This window comes from Rattus norvegicus, chromosome 20 (genome assembly GCF_021556685.1).
Source record: "Rattus norvegicus strain SHRSP/BbbUtx chromosome 20, alternate assembly SHRSP_T2T, whole genome shotgun sequence".
Taxonomy (NCBI): Eukaryota; Metazoa; Chordata; class Mammalia; order Rodentia; family Muridae; genus Rattus; species Rattus norvegicus.
The window spans coordinates 47752122-47768685 of NC_141553.1; the positions used below are offsets into that span (position 1 = coordinate 47752122).

A 16564-nucleotide genomic window follows, 5' to 3' on the forward strand; every position below is an offset into this window, starting at 1 on the left:
TTCTGGATCTAACAGGCCCAGGCAATCAGGACCACGCTTCTAGAAATCCCCAGCACGAATGAACTGCTTTGATTATCCGTAGGAAGTCTTTGGGCATGAGGCAGGTTCCCAGGGGCCTGAGAGGGAAGAAAGGAGCGAGGGGGAAGTTGAGTGTGTTGAATGACAGGCTCCTGGAGGAAAGCCACTGACTGAGCTCTGACAGCAGGTGGCATTTATTCCTTAAAAATGCACTAACTCATCACTCTGCCTTGAAACTAGACTAGAACAGTCCTTTCTCTGGTCTTTTCAGGAATGGGGAAGGTAGGTGTGGTGGAGATTGAAGGACAATTGCAGGGAAACCACTGGTAGAGCCTCCTTGAGGGGCTCTCCTCCTCAGGACTCTTCAGAAGCATAGCTTCAGGACTGAGAAGCTGGCAGCCACCCCAGGCCTCTGTCACTGGGTCCTGGCATTCAGTTGCCAGAGTGACCTGGGACCTTCTATTTTGGAAATTTTTGACATAAAACTGGCAGTGGTAAGCATGATACAAAAGAGTGCAGAGTATGGTGTGCGTGCGTGTGTGTGTGTGTGTGTGTGTGTGTGCGTGTGTGTGTGTGTGTGTGTGCTTGTGCATGTATGTGTGTATGCATATGTGCATGTGTTTATGCCTGTGCATTATGTGTGTATGGGCATGTGCACTGTGTGCGTGTGGGCATGTGTGTGTGTGTGCTTGTGCATGTATGTGTGTGCGTGTGTGTGTGTGTGTGTGTGTGTGTGTGTGGTGTGTAGTAACTGTAGGCCTCAGGCACAAAACTGAGATTCCCCAACACCTTCCTGCCTATGTAAGAGCAGGAATTCCTCAGAGCAAAAACTATGGAAATTCTTGGAGTCCACAGAGATCTTCCCCCCCCCCCCCCCCGGAGCTGGGGACCGAACCCAGGGCCTTGTGCTTGCTAGGCATGCGCTCTACCACTGAGCTAAATCCCCAACCCCCCACAGAGATCTTTTAAACACCATGTTTTCCAGTTGACCAGCTTGATGAGTTCCTAAGGCCTCAGTTTCTACCTCTATAAAGAGGGGGTTTCAGCATCAGTCTCTGACTTGTGTTAGGCCAGGATCCAGAGAGGGAGGTCTGAGGTAGGCCTGGGTCCAGCACCACAAGAGAAAGGTGGAAGCAGGACAGGGTACGGAAGCTTCTGGGACAATCCCACATAGTCTTGGCTGAGTCTTAGGGAACATAATGGAAGACCTTTCAGGGCTGTGTCACCTGTCAACAGGACCAGGGACTTTACCCCACTCAGCTTCCAGCTCCCTGCTCGGGGATAATGACGGGAGGTCATGACCCTGAGCACCATGGTGAGGCCTGGGCACCAGGGAAACATCTGTAGCGCTGTGGGTAGAGCCACATGTATGACCCATGTATGACCCATATATAGAAAGCAAGCACCTAAAAATCAACAAGGGGTCTAGGGAAGTGGCTCTGTGGGTAAGACTGCTTTTTTTACGAAAGCATTGAAACATGAGTTCAAATCCCCAGTCAACCTTCAAGAAAGCTAAACATAGCCAGTGTGCATGCAGCCCTGGAACTGCAGGAGACAGAGACAGGCGGATTCCAAGAGCATGGCGGCCAACAAGCCTAGCTGGACAGTCAGCTTCAGTGAGAGACCGTGCCAAGAGAGTACAGTAAACGCAATAGAGCAAGTCGATAACTTCCATTTTGGCCAGCCTTGTTCGCAAGCCATACAGTGGTGTTGAGTCCTGAGCTCTCCTGTGTCCCCTCTCCCTTGGGAAGAGAAAAGGCCTGTGTGCTTCGAATTCTTTTAGATGAACACTTCTGGATGGAGATGGTCACAGCCCCAAGCAGATGGAGTCAAGGTCTGAGCTGAGAAAGGTGAGGTGGCCTTGGAGCACAGGGCAGTGTGATGGTTTGTATATGCTTGGCCCATGGAGTGGCACTATTAGAAGGTGTGGCACTGTTAGGATGTGTGGCCCTGTTGGAGTAGGTGTGTCACTGTGGGTGTGGGCTTTAAGACCCTCATCCTAGCTGTCTGGGAGTGAGTGTCCTGCTAGCAGCCTTCAGATGAAGATGTGGAACTCTCAGCTCCTCCTGCACCAGGCCTGCCTGGATGCTGCCACCTTGATGATAGTGGACTGAAGCTCTGAACCTGTAAGCCAGTCCCAGTTAAATGTTGTCCTTATAAGAGTTGCCTTGGTCATGGTGTCTGTTCTCAGCAGTAAAACCCTAACTAAGACAGGCGGGAAGGAAGGAAGGTAGGAAGGAAGGAAGGAAGGAAGGAAGGAAGGAAGGAAGGAAGGAAGGAAGGACAGACAGAAGTCAGGCAGGCAGGCAAGCTTCCCAAAAGCTGAGAGGAGGGAGGGCATAGACTTATGTGAGCCCTAGTCCCACCTCACTTCTTTCTGTTTGTCCCACCAGTGATGGTGTGTGCATCCTGGAGGGGAAGGCTGTACAAGGTGAACTGTTGCTTGACACAGCACAGGACAGCCACCATGGAGACTGACAGGCCCTTCTAGGGTATTCTACACTACAAAGGACTCATCCTCCTGGGTTGTCTGTAGGCCTCAAAGCAGAGAAAGTTCCCTCACCAGTGACCAGGTTGAGTTTTCTACCTGTGAGATCTGTGGGGCCCAGATCAGAGGAGAAACAAATCAAGTGTTAGGAAGTCGCTTTCTTTTTTTTTTTTTTTTTTTTTTTTTTTTTTTTTTTCGGAGCTGGGGACCGAACCCAGGGCCTTGTGCTTGCTAGGCAAGCGCTCTACCACTGAGCTAAATCCCCAACCCCAGGAAGTCGCTTTCATTCCCACCTCACGTGCTTACCGCGTGCCCAGGATTTAGTAATCCAAGCTTGCAGAAAAGTCCTTGTTGTCTCTCTCTCCCATCCCTTTGTCAAGGACCTACACAAACCTTGCAACCAGTTGCAAACCATTTCCCCACCAAACATCAAGGCCTAAAAGAAGCCGGCCTGCATGCCTCTTGGGTAGTTTGCTAACTGGTAATGAACCCGTATCGATATTGGTGAAGCTGGGTCTCTAGCGAGACAGTTGAACCTCATCAGTTGCTTGTTGGCACGCAGCAGACACAGAGACTAGGGAGAGAAACATGTTTAGCGTTAAGCTTAGGCTCTGGACTTCTGCACAGCTGACCCCAGGAAGGGAGCGCCACTCAGGCCATAAGACTCAGCACATAGACAGAGCCTCCTGCAAGGTAAAGCAAAGGCCTAATCCACCGGAGTGCATAGTTCTGGGAAGTATCAACCTTGGACGTTGTTTGCCTTGCGTAGTTCTACTTCTGGCTAACTGTTCTTGTTAGCTGAAGAATGTCAATCCACAAAATGTTTCTTGTTGCCGTAAAAATTAAAATAGAACGTTTTCTGTTAGTTCCCGTGAGCCAGATCTGCTTGCCCAGGCTGCTGCTCTGCCACGAACTCTGCAAGCTGCCCTCTCCATGTGGTCCCCTGGATGGTATTTACCACACCAGACACACACACATACACACACACACACACACACACACACACACACACACCATACACACACACTCACATACACACACCACACACACATACACACCCCCCACACACACACCATACACACACACACTCACATACACACACCACACACACACATACACACACCAGACACACCCCCCCCCACACACACACCACACACACACCACACACACACCACACACACACACACCACACACACACCAGACACACACACATACACACACACACCACACACACACATACACACACACATACACACGCCACACACACACACACCCACACACACACCACACACACATACACACACACACACCAGACACACACACATACACACACACACACCAGACACACACACACACACACACACACACACACATTTTGTTCTGTGGGCCCTGCATGTTCTCACTCCAAGGTGGGCAACAGAACCAGATCCGCACGTTCCAATTGCCCCTCAGCCATTTCTTTCACACACTGTCCTCTTTAGCCCAGTAAATCAAAGTTCCAGAAACTTGTAATTCAGCAGTTAGATTTACATGTTAAAACTCTCAATCCACAATTCTTCCACACAATAAATTCACTGTCAATTGATAAAGATATAAACCACCCACCTGGACAAGATAAAATCCATCCAGTTCACCCAAATCTGAACCGTCTTCCTCCATAGACTTCATCTCTTTTTCTTCCTCCTCTCTCCCACCTTACAAAAACATTGTCCCTGCCCCATTCTCTATGTCCAATTACTGTCTAAGTTGTATTGCCTGACATCAACTTACAGTGTCTCTTTCTCTCTTCCTCCCTTTCTTCCTTCCTTTCTCTCTCTCTCTCTGTCTCTCTCTCTCCCTCCCTTCCTTCCTTCCTTTCTCTCTCTCTCTGTCTCTCTCTCTATCTCTCTCTCCCTTCCTTCCTTCCTTCCTTTCTCTCTCTCTGTCTCTCTCTCTGTCTCTCTCTCTCCCTTCCTTTCTTCCTTCCTTCCTTTCTCTCTCTCTCTGTCTCTCTCTGTCTCTCTCTCCCTTCCTTCCTTTCTTCCTTCCTTCCTTTCTCTCTCTCTCTCTGTCTCTGTCTCTCTGTCTCTCTCTCTCCCTTCCTTCCTTCCTTCCTTTCTCTCTCTCTGTCTCTCTCTGTCTCTGTCTCTCTGTCTCTCTCTCCCTTCCTTTCTTCCTTCCTTCCTTCCTTCCTTCCTCTCTCTCTCTGTCTCTCTGTCTCTCCTCTCTCTCTGTCTCTGTCTCTGTCTCTCTCTCTCCCTTCCTTCCTTTCTTCCTTCCTTCCTTTCTCTCTCTCTCTCTGTCTCTGTCTCTCTCCCTTCCTTCCTTCCTTCCTTCCTTCCTTCCTTCCTTCCTTTCTCTCTCTCTCTGTCTCTCTCTCTGTCTCTCTCTCTCTGTCTCTCTCTCTGTCTCTGTCTCTCTCTCTCTCTCTCTCTCTCTCTCTCTCTCTCTCTCTCTCTCCCTTCCTTCCTTCCTTTCTTTTTTATTTTTGTACTTAAAATCTCACCCTGAGAAAGGCTCGGTGCTACACTGAGATTCCACATACCCAGTGTAGTCACTGCCCAGCTAATAAAGACTTTCAGTTGGCTTAACCCCGCATCTGAGCAATCTTCTCAGGTCGTTATCCCACAGCACAAAGAACAGATGGTCAACATTAAACCGGTACACGGGAAATAACAGACGGCAGCGATATGTCATCGATACGTGTCCTACGTGACCCTTGATCTGTTTCCAATACTGCAAACATAGAAGATCGGTCCCACGAATGGCAGAGCAGATACACCTGGTGACCTAAGTGTAATTCCTGGCACCCACGTGATAGAAGAAAAGATCCAACCCCTGCAACTTATCGTCTGTCTTTCACATGCGTGTTGTCACGTGAGAATGTGTGAGTGCTCCCACACACAAATATCTAATTTTTAATAATTAACCAAAGAACTGGAGAACAGAGAGAACTAGAATACCCTACATTGTAGTTAGGCCTACAGATTAAGTAAATGAAAGAGACTATGTGGGGCAGTGGACCATGAGAGGAAGCTTGGGAAGGTTGAGCTGGGCTTGAAGCCCCTCAGACCCTGAAGGGGTGGTAGGAACTTCGCTTGCTCCTGGAACCAGGCCCCTGTCATAGCCACAGCCCCCCATAGAGAGAATCATGGCCCCTGATCACATAGGGACAGCACTCCCAAGCCCCTCCACATGCAGATGAGGCATCCCTAACATCTCAGACCAAGCCAACAGGAAGCACCAGCTGTCCGACCCCACCGCACCTCAAAACTGTAACATAAGATCCTATCCAGAAGGAGTAAAGGTGTGTGAGAATTAACTCCATCATCCGAGAGCTTCTGTCATAAGAGCTGAAACTCTGCTTGGGAAGAGAATGCTCTCCCGAAGCTTTCACCACCAGAAGCTCCCCTGCACTCCGCTCAATAGCTGGCCAGCCCTCTGCAGGCTCAGCTCTGCTTGGCTCTGCTTGGCTCAGTGAAGCCAGGCCAGCGTCTTGGAGACAGCAGCAGCAGAGGCAGCAGCAGAAGTGGCGGAAGCACACCCCCCCCCCCGCTCATGCCCTTTCCCCTTCGCTTGAACTCTCCCACCTGGCCTGGCCAGAGATCTCAAAAACACTATTTCAATTGGATGTGGAACATGAAACAAAGTCCATTAGGTAGCCAGCTAATGATAAATGCGCTCAGAAGTAAATAATAAAACACACTGTTAAATAGTCCCTCGTGTTTGGAAACAAAAATAGCACGCCACCACATCACCACTGAGCTGAGATCGCAAAGGAACTTAAGAAGTGTTCCTTGAGGCATCGGGGTGGATTTTTTTTTTTAAAGTACAGATCTAAATTTATTTCTCAGAAAGCATGAGGTGTGGATAACAGATGGAAGGGTTTGAAAAAGAACGGCAGAGCGAAGAAGAAAATGATGATTTTAAGATCAGGACTCAGGGCTGGAGAGACGGCTCAGTGGTTAGAGCACTGACTGCTCTCCCAGAGGTCCTGAGTTCAATTCCCAGCAACCACATGGTGGCTCACAACCATCTGTAATGGGATCCGATGCCCTCTTCTGGTGTGTCTGAAGACAGCGACAGTGTACTCACGTGTAATAAATACATAAATCTTTTAAAAAGAGATGAGGACTCAGTAGAACAGTGATCACCAGCGACAGCAAATTGCCAGCTTTGGTTTCCTGGCGCATCGATGTCTTAGGGTTTTCTGCTCTGAGCAGACACCATGGCCAAGGCAACTCTTATAAAGGACAACATTTAATTGGGGCTGGCTTACAGCTTGTGATGGTTTGCATATGCTTGGCCCAGGGAGTGGCGCTATTAGAAGGTGTGGCCTTGTTGGAGGAAGTGTGTCACTGTGGGGTGGGCTTGGAGACCCTCCTCCTAGCTGCCTGGGGATGCTCAGTCTGCTCCTGGCTTCCTTCGGATGTAGAACTCTCAGCTCAGCCTGCACCATGCCTGTCTGGATGCTGCCATGCTCCTGCCTTGATGACAATGGACTGAACCTCTGAACCTGTAAGCCAGCCCCAATTAAATGTTGTCCTTTATAAAACTTGATTGATCATGGTGTCTGTTCACAGCAATAAAACCCTAAATAAGAGAGAAGTTCAGAGGTTCAGTCCATTCTCATCAAGGCGGGAACATGGCAGCATCCAGGCAGGCCTGGGGCAGGAGGAGCTGAGAGTTCTACATCTTCATCTGAAGGCTGCTGGTGGAAGACTCATTTCCAAGCATCGACAGGTGAGGGTGTTAAGGACCACGCCCACAGCGACACACCTACTCTAACAAGGCCACACCTCCTAATCGTGCCACTCCCTGGGACAAGCTTATACAAACCACCCTGGTCGTCAAGATGGATCTCTGAAAAGATTTATCAAGGAACAAAAAGAGAGCAGCAGGTGACTTAAAGTCCAGAATGGAAGGAGGGAAATAACTTTGACACAGAGACTCACGAGCATAGACGAGAACAGAGACCCATTCACCCCCGAATTCGAAAGTCAAGAAGGGTAAATGAAAAGGGGTGGGTTTTATGTTCATACAAAAAAACAGAGCTTAGATAGTGTATATTAACATTCCATGTCTAAAGAAAAAAGGTGGCTCACTGTTTTCAAGGTTGCAGGCTCAGAGTAAAGGAGTTTGTCGGGGGACAAGTCACTGTGGTGGGATTGTGTGTCATAAGCAAGGGAGCAAAACATGGGGAAGAAGAGAGGCTGTGTACCATTTCTCCAGCAGAGAGAATGCACACTATTGACCACTGTCTTCCCACCGGGCCTACACCCTTAAGATTACATCACCTCCCAAAAGCATGTCTGCAGTGACCGAGCCTTCAACAAGTAGACACACCTTCAGGGACCGTCAACATCTAAACGATAGCAAAGTAAAATTCATTTATATTAGTTTCAATTTGGCAACTTCGAGTTTCGATTTGAAAAGGAAGGCGAGGGTAGTCACAGACTCGGGTGGTCTCATGGGTGAATCTTGATGTGCCCTAGAGACAGCTTATAAAAGCTGTTACGGCGGGGGGGCTAGAGAAATGGCTCAGTGGCCATCTTCCAAACGTCCTGAGTTCAATCCCCAGAAACCACATGGTGTCTCACAACCATCTGTAATGAGATCTGATGCCCTCTTCTGGCCTACAGGTGTACATGCAGATAAGACACTCACACACGGGGCTGGAGAGAGGGCTCAGTGGTTAAGAGCACTGACTGCTCTTCTAGAGGTCCGGAGTTCAAATCCCAGCAACCACATGGTGGCTCACAACCATCTGTAATGGGATCCGATGCCCTCTTCTGGTGTGTCTGAAGACACTCACACACATAAGTAAATCTTTAAAATAAAATAAAGTTGTTACGGTTTGGATAGGACATGTCCTCCCAAACTGCTTGTGTGCTGAGACCTTGGTCTCCAGGGTATAGGTGACAGATCACGAGGGTGATGAGCTAATCAGTGAATTTTAAGAAAGCGGAACCTGGGTGGAGGACGTAGGCCACTTTCTCTCCCCCTAACCCCCATTTCCTGGCTGTACGTGTGTGGCCCTATCAGATACTCTTGTCACTTGTCACTGTGATGCCCTGCCTCCCCACCAACCACAGAGAAGGAACCAAGCCACCGTGGGCAGGGGTTTCTCAGACCATGAAATAAATCTCTTTTCCTTTTAACATTTATTCCTCTCTCAGGCGTTTGTCACAGTGACAGAAGAGCTAACAGACTGTATGACAAAGTAGAAAACTAGAAGTCTTGAAGTGAATCTGTTCTGCCTCACTGGGGCATCCAGGAAGGCTCTCAACCAAGTCTGCATACATGTAGACATGTAGAAACAGGTGAAGAAGCGAGACAAGGCTACAAATCAGAAGGGAATCGAAAAACACCACAGATGAGGCAAAGAGGTCAAAGACCAGAAGGAAAAATGTTCAGAACACCCAGATCAGGTCTGGGGTTGGCGCTCAGGCTGCACAAAGACCTTGTACAAGATAAATAAATAAGTAAGATAGAAAAAATGCCTGCCGGGTGGGGGCAGGAGAGTCAGCCACCTCAGAAACTAATTACATAATACCGTGAAATTATTTAGAAGAGATGCTCAGAGTAATTAGTAATCAAACAATGCAAGTGAAAATATGAGATACTAATTTATACTAATTAGCCCAGCAAAAACATAAGGTTGGATGATACCAGGTGTTTGCAAGGCTATAGGAAGCCTGTATACCGCCAGAGGGGACAAGCCACTAGCTCCGGCTTTGAGGAGAGCAATCTGGTCCTGTGTTGAAGGGCAGAACAGGCACATTGTCTTGACCTATCATTTCTTTTCTTTTTCTTCCTCTTCTTTTTTTTTTTTTTTTTTTTTTTTGGAGCTGAGGACCGAACCTGTATTCTGCGCTTGCTAGGCAAGCGCTCTACCACTGAGCTAAATCCCCAACCCCTCCTGCCTTGTGTGCTTCCCCCAAAGACTCCCTGTCTCCTCCCTGAGACCGTTCATTAAAGCGTTGTTTACGGTAGAGCTGCAAGAACCTTGCGCCACTAGCAAGTGTGCATCAAGGTAAGATATGGGTTGCAGCATGGGGTGTCTTGCAGCTGCTGTTATACCCAGCAAGAGTACCACAAGATGGCAGGATAGATCTTGAATTCCATTCATAAATAAAGTACGAGTATGTAAAACACAATAGCATGTGCTTCGCAGGAACACAGCAGAAATACAGTTACTCCTTGACTTACAAAGAAGTTATATAAAGCAAATATATGATAAGTTGAAGATATCTGTAAAAGGACACTTAACTGTGGCTTAGGAGATGGGTCAGTGATTAAAGTGTTTATTTACTACCTCAGTCAGGGCTCCTGTTGCTGTGACAAAACACATGACCAAAAAGCAAGTTGTAGGGCTGGAGAGATGGCTCAGTGGTTAAGAGCTCTGACTGCTCTTCCAGAGGTCCTGAGTTCAAATCCAAGCAAGCACACAGCGGCTCACAACCATCTGTAATGGGATCTGATGCCCTCTTCTGGTGTGTCTGAAGACACCAACAGTGTACTCATACAAATAAATCTAACAAGCAAACAAGCAAAAACAAACCCTAAATAAAGTATGTGGGTTTTTTGTTTTGTTTTGTTTTGTTTTAGGCAAATTGGGGAGGAAAGGGTTTATTCAGCTAACAGTTCCGCATTGCTGTTCATCGCTGAGAAAAGTCAGGACAGGAAGTCACACAGGACAAGAACCTGGAGGCTGGGGTGGATCCAGAGGCCACGGAGGGGTGCTGCTTACTGGCTTGCTTCTCATGTCTTACTCAGCCTGCTTTTCTTAAAGAACTCTGGACCACCAGCCAGGGATGGCACCACCCACAATGAGCTAGGCTACCCCATCAGGAACTAGTTAAGAAAATGCCCTTCAGCTGGGTTTTATAGAGGCATTTCCTCAACTGAGGAAATCATTCCTGACATATACATGCAAACACACATAGACACCCACACACACATGCTCTCCTGCACTTGCTAAAACATGCACACCTATAAGCATGCCAGACATACATGAAAAGCAGAAACACTTATGGTCCTCACCTCCTGAGCCTCGAAGTTAGCAGCAGTGCATTATGGGTTCTAGTTGTTTCTGTTTCCTGAGCACAGGGGATCGGCAGCTGTGCGGGGCTCTCCTGCTGCCACCACCATTGCAGTCATCACTGCTGCTGCTGCTGCTTCTGCTGCTTCTGCTGCTTCTGCTATAAGAGCCAGCATGGCAGTTCTTATCACTAGCCCAGGAAAGAAGCTAAAAAAAAACCAAACTCCATTTCTACTGAATTGAAGTAAAAACATTCTAAGTTTGATCATAATCAAATGAGACCATCTACATGTGACAAGGATCAGAATCCTTGAGGAGACTAGGGGAGAGAGAGAGAGAGAGAGAGAGAGAGAGAGAGAGAGAGAGAGAGAGAGAGAGAGAGAGAGAGAGAGAGAAAGAAGGAGGAGGAGGAGGAGGAGGAGGAGGAGGAGGAGGGGGAGAAGGAGGAGGACACATGCAGTTTTTAAATGAATGACTAAGTCATGTGGAACTCATGAATGGTTGAGTTGCGGTCATTTAAATATTTTTAAATAATACTTTATTAGTTATTTGAGATTTCAGACAATGTATCACCGACTCTCTCCACTCCCACCTCCCCCCTACCCACCCAGCCCCTGTCCCTTTAAAATCACGTCAACCAACAAGAACACCAATTCGAAATTGTCCTACCCAAATAGTCATGGGCATGTGGCCATCCCCTAGAGCAAGGTCACCTCTCCCAGCATCTGATCAGTTACCAGCAACTCCCCAGTTGGGGGTGGGACTTTGAGTAATGTCTACACATTATTTGAGAAACTTTCTGCTTTACCATGTCAATTTGACTGAATTTGCATTGTGCTAAGGTTTTTTTTCTTTCGGAAAACTATCATTTTTCAAATTGTTGTCAGGATGCCTCATCATGTAATAAAGATTAAAGATGATTCCTTAAAAGCCAAAATGGGCTAGTTAGCTTAATTTAAGAAAATAACCTTTTCATTTACAGCATTGAAGAGGGGAAGGAAGGAAGATCAGCCGGGTGGTGTTGGGCTAGCACAGAGCATTGCATTTAAAATACTGCCACCCGTCTTTTGTCTGAGCGTCACTATGCACTTTGTGCTGAAAGCAAACTTATTTACCCTGGTTTGTTCCCTGGAGCAGGCTGTCCCTGTCTATGAACACTATTTGTGACGTCCACTTACACTCACTTCGGCTTTCTCTCCTCAGGACCAGCCTGGCCTCCCATCCCCCAGACGCCTGCATGGACTGCTAATTTTTGGAAGGCTTTTTGGTCTCTATGAATTCATTAATAAAATGCAAATTGCTTTTTGAAGGGAATTCTCAGAGGAAGCAGATTTCAGATTAATTGGAAGGCCGCCAGCAGCTGGGCTGGGCCACTGGGGGGAAGAGTTGGCTTGGAAAGAGGAACAGAGCAGTCAGTGAAAGGCTCTTCCCGAGCCAGTTGCCTCCAGCCAGCGTCAATGGTCTGTAAAAGGTTTGAGCAAAGTATACCATCCTCGGTGGATGGCACCTTCGCTGGGTCTGAATGAAATGGATTCTCATCTTTCTTGGCTTCCCTGGACTCTGGCTTCTCAGCATCTCATTTCTCTGGAGGTTTGCTGGGGTCTGAGGCAGCTGCCCCGGACTGTGGGTGGCAGTACAATACATGTTTGCTGGTGGATTCCTCTAGGGGTTTGCTGCCCCCCAGCTCCTTGCAGCCCTCACTGCACAAACATTTATCAGAATCTATTTTCCCTTTCTCCTCCTCAGACTCCAGACCTCACTCATCTCGCTCTCCTGATACTGAGTACCAAACAGCTGATCTGGCTCTTGGACGCTGCTGCCTGCAGTCAGCAGAGACATGGGACAGACCTCCCAAGCTGCTTCTGCTTCTTCTTCTTCTTCTTCTTCTTCTTCTTCTTCTTCTTCTTCTTCTTCTTCTTCTTCTTCTTCTTCTTCTTCTTCTTCTTCTTCTTCTTCTTCTTCTTCTTCTTCTTCTCCTTCTCCTTCTCCTTCTCCTTCTCCTTCTCCTTCTCCTTCTCCTTCTCCTTCTCCTTCTCCTCCTTCTCCTTCTCCTCCTTCTCCTTCTCCTTCTCCTTCTCCTCCTCCTCCTCCTCCTCCTCCTCTTCCTCTACCCCCTCCTCTTCATCATCATGATAGGCATAGGAAAAATCCCGCCTGCATTCTCTCTTTTGGAGAGTACTGAAAGATTTCTGAAATAGTAAGTTTTGTGAATAACATTTTTAAAGAAACAAGGTACATGCCCACATATGGCCATACAGAGCCCAGAGGAAGATGCTGGACATCCTTCTGATTCTATTGTTGCTGTTACTGTTTCATCATCAACTGGGTCTCTCCCTGAATACAAAATTCTACAGTTTGGCTGGATGGAAGGCCAGAAAGCTCCTGACTCCCAATGATCTAACTTGCTCCCGTCCACTCTCCCTCCTGGTGCTGGGGTTTCTGACCCACAAGGAAAGCCACACCAGATTTGAACCCAGGTCCTCTTGCTTTTACACAAGCACCCTTTCCTATTGAATAATCTCCCCAGCCCCTATGAAGAACATTTTATGCCTTGTACAAAAATGATATAGCTTAGAACAGTATTCGACCCTTGCCTGTAGTTCAGCTACTCAAGAGGCTAAGAAGGGAAGAGAGCTTGAGCCTAAGTTTGATGGCAGCCAGGGTATCACCATGAGACCCTATGTAGAAGAGGAAGGGGGAGGAAAGGGAGGAGGGAGAGGAGAGGAGAGGAGAGGAGGAGGAGGAAGGGGAGGAGGAGGAGGAAAGAGTGTGTGTATGTGTGAAAGTGTGTATGAGTGTGTATGAGACTGTGTGTGCGTGTGTGCATGAGTGTGATTGTATGAGGATGTGTACATGTGTGTGTACATGTGAGTGTGAGCATGTGTGTAAGTGTGTGTGAGATTATATGCAGGCATGAATGTGTGTGCACGTTTGTGAGTATGTATGCATGTGTGTAAGTGTGTACATATGTGTATGAGTGTGCGTGTGTGTGCATATGTGTGAGTGTGTATGCATATGTGTGAGTGTGTGCATGTGTGAGTGTGTGTGCATGTGTGTGTGTGCATGAGTGTATGTTCATGTGTGTGTGCACTCGAGTGAGTATGAGTGTGAGAGATTCTCGTCTCCTCTTTGCAACCATTAAACATTCCCAGCATCCCCCAGCACTGAGGGCTGCAGGAATAGTTTGACAAGTGTGGGAAGACAAGAAAGGAAGGAAGAGAAGACCTCTCTTTAGGGAAAACAGGCCTCACTCACAGATCATCACTGAGTGCCTCTAGGTGAGAAGAGAGGTTTGCAGGAGGGCTGCGTAGCTGCCATTCCAGCTAGCCTCTGACCAGCACAGCCAGAGGCAGAGAATGCCCCCACCCATGGTGAGAATGAGTTAGTTGGAACAAGGACTGTAATTTTAAAACAATTGGTGTGAGTTAGGACATTTGGCACATTTTTATAAAGCACAGCTATTCCTTCTATTAATGTAATTTGCCACTGGTTTGAATGTATAGCTTGCATTTTTAAGAATCACCGTGATGACCTCCTTAGTTTTCATTCCTCAGTTCACTGTCCAACTCTGTAGTTCTTATCAGGGAAAGTCCTATCTGATGCCACCAGCCTGACACTCCCTGGGCCTTGTAGACAGGTGGCCAGGTGGTGTAGAGGGATCCATTCTGTTCTATGACAGCCAACCGTGGACAGATCCTCTGGGTTTCATGCTGTTCCCTCCTGAGACTCCCTCTGCCTGGGGAATCTGGGTTACTAACCAGTCTGGTGTCTGGGCAAACCCACTAGCCTAGAAAGGACGAGAAGGGAGCTGTTCTGCTAAACGTAGGGTATGGGATGGGGTGGGAAAGTGGCAGCCATTTCCTCGTCTGATTTGCCTGAAGTACTTTCCCATGGGCTCAGTAAATTCTAAGTGTGGAGTCATGACGCCCTGTGGAGGGCATCATTGTGAAGCTCTTTCGATAGTAACTCCCTTTAACATTTTAAAAAATTATCCTTACTTACTGTAATTAAGTATATGCCTAAGGGCAACTTGTGAAGGTCATTTCTCTCCTTCTGTTATGTGGACTCCAGGGCTTCTGCTTGGCAGCAAGCCCCTTCACCCACTGACCCACTACACTACCTCATAGTAATTCTCACGATCAGACTACAGCTTTTTAACTGTAAGTGTATTTTTTAGACAGATTCTCTCACACTGAAGCCCAGCCTGGCTTAGGACTCACTGTGCTCGCTTCTCCCTCAGGGTAGCCAGGTCAGTTGGGCACCAGGCTGGAGGGAGGGAAGCTTAGCCGGGAGAGGGTGGGTGCAAAGCGAGACCTTGGTCTGAGATGAGTGCGTAGGTAAAGAACTCGTCTGGTAACAGCTCTGGAGCGCTGGTTTGTTTACTGGAGGGCGGGAGGAGAAAGGGGTGTTTTAGCCCCTGGGGAGGTAGCCAGGGACTCTGGGGCAAGGTACAAGGACATGACAAGGGTGTTAGAAGACAACATTGACATACTCAGGGTCCCTGGGGAAAAAACCTTATAAGGCAAACAAGCAGTGGGGTCTGATAACTGCCAGGGTAATAAATTCCTACTAGGGTTGATGGTAGGGAGCCAGGGCAGCAGACATGACGGCACCAAGCACAGGATCATTAGTAACGGGGCCAGAATTTGAAGCTTAGACACAGGGGTTATAACTCTCTGTTCTGCCACAGGTTATGCCTGTGTCCATCCTGTGGTCCGTGAGTCATATACAAGTGAGGCCCAACACACTTGTAGAAGACAGGGTCATGTTGCAGTGTAGACTCCCTTGCTAGAGAGAGCCGTGTTGTCTATTTGAGGATTGTGGTATCCGGTCACTTTCTGTGTGACCATCGGGGTGCAGCTGAGCTGTGATCTGCTGCACGGTTCATAGCTATGTTGAGGAGTTAAGGATTCATGTTTGTTTACAGGTTATACTTGGTCCTTCGGCATGATAATCTCAGATTCTGCCTCATCGTTACTCGGAGCGAAAGAACCTGGGTGGTCTGGGTCCATCTTGTGGACGTGGGCTGCCTGACGTGCACACTCATACTGGGGAGGCCCCTGGAGGAGCTGAAGCAACAACCAGAAAAGCCCCAAATGTCAAACACCCCAAATCTCCAACCTTTGGAGTATCTATATATGACGCAAATGGAAAACCTTAGACCGTGGAGTTTTGTTTCGTGCACAAAGTTGTGAAAAATTACTCAGATGACGTGGAAAATGCATGAAACATGAACAAACTTTGTGTGTAGGTTTATGCCCCCGCTCAGAGACGTCCCATTACGTTTTGCGTATCCCCGCAAATTGATATCTGAAGCACTTTTAGTCTCGGTTACTTCTTCAAAGATTGGATTTTATTTTAAATTATGTGCAGTGGCACGGAAGACAGAGGCATCGGGAAGTTACAGATGGCTGCGGGCTGCCTGGTATGAATCCTGGGAACCGAACTTGGGGCCTCGAGGAGAGCACTCTTCACTCATAACCATCACGCGCCCTCCAGAGGGACGGCCCTGTCCCAAGTACTGCCAAGGGACACTCAGGCTGTGTACGGTCGTCTAGCTATTTAAGAATTACTTTGAAGGAGAGAGACTGGCAATAAAGCGTGGCTTCGACTCTTCTGACTGGTTGTGTAGACCTGGCACATTTTGCAGTACCTGAGAAGACGGTGACTTCTCTGAGTTTTCAGCACCAGTAAAAGACTAGAGAAGGGACGTGGAAGTGTCTAGTGGAATTTTCCCGGGAGCCCAGGCATTCTGCATGATCGACAGATGGCAGTGTTGACCTGCTTTAGACAGTGCTGCTGGCATCACAGTGTTGCTCCTGCCTCTGGGTGAGACACACTGGCCAGGCTGAGAGATGTAGTTTCCCTGGGTCTCTCTCTCTCTCTCCCAACCACCCCCACTACAGGGGTCACATGGTTACCTGTCCTCTTCCGGAAGGACGCGCTTCCCCCTCTCTGAGGGGGGGAGGGCTGAAAGCACAGAAGAGCAGGACACATCGGCTGGGTTTCTTGGCACCCTTCTTCACATTTAATTT

General features: G+C 48.0%; 1 long non-coding RNA gene across 1 annotated transcript in view; it reads left to right on the forward strand.

Moving 5' to 3' along the window:
* The window catches only part of LOC147998727 (uncharacterized), a 51126-nt gene extending 34977 nt beyond the window's left edge, over window positions 1-16149 (forward strand). Inside the window, exon 2 of the long non-coding RNA XR_015645923.1 lies at window positions 15457-16149. This is a non-coding gene — a long non-coding RNA (uncharacterized LOC147998727). The remainder of the gene's footprint in view (window positions 1-15456) is intronic.
* Window positions 16150-16564: the final 415 nt, after the last annotated feature.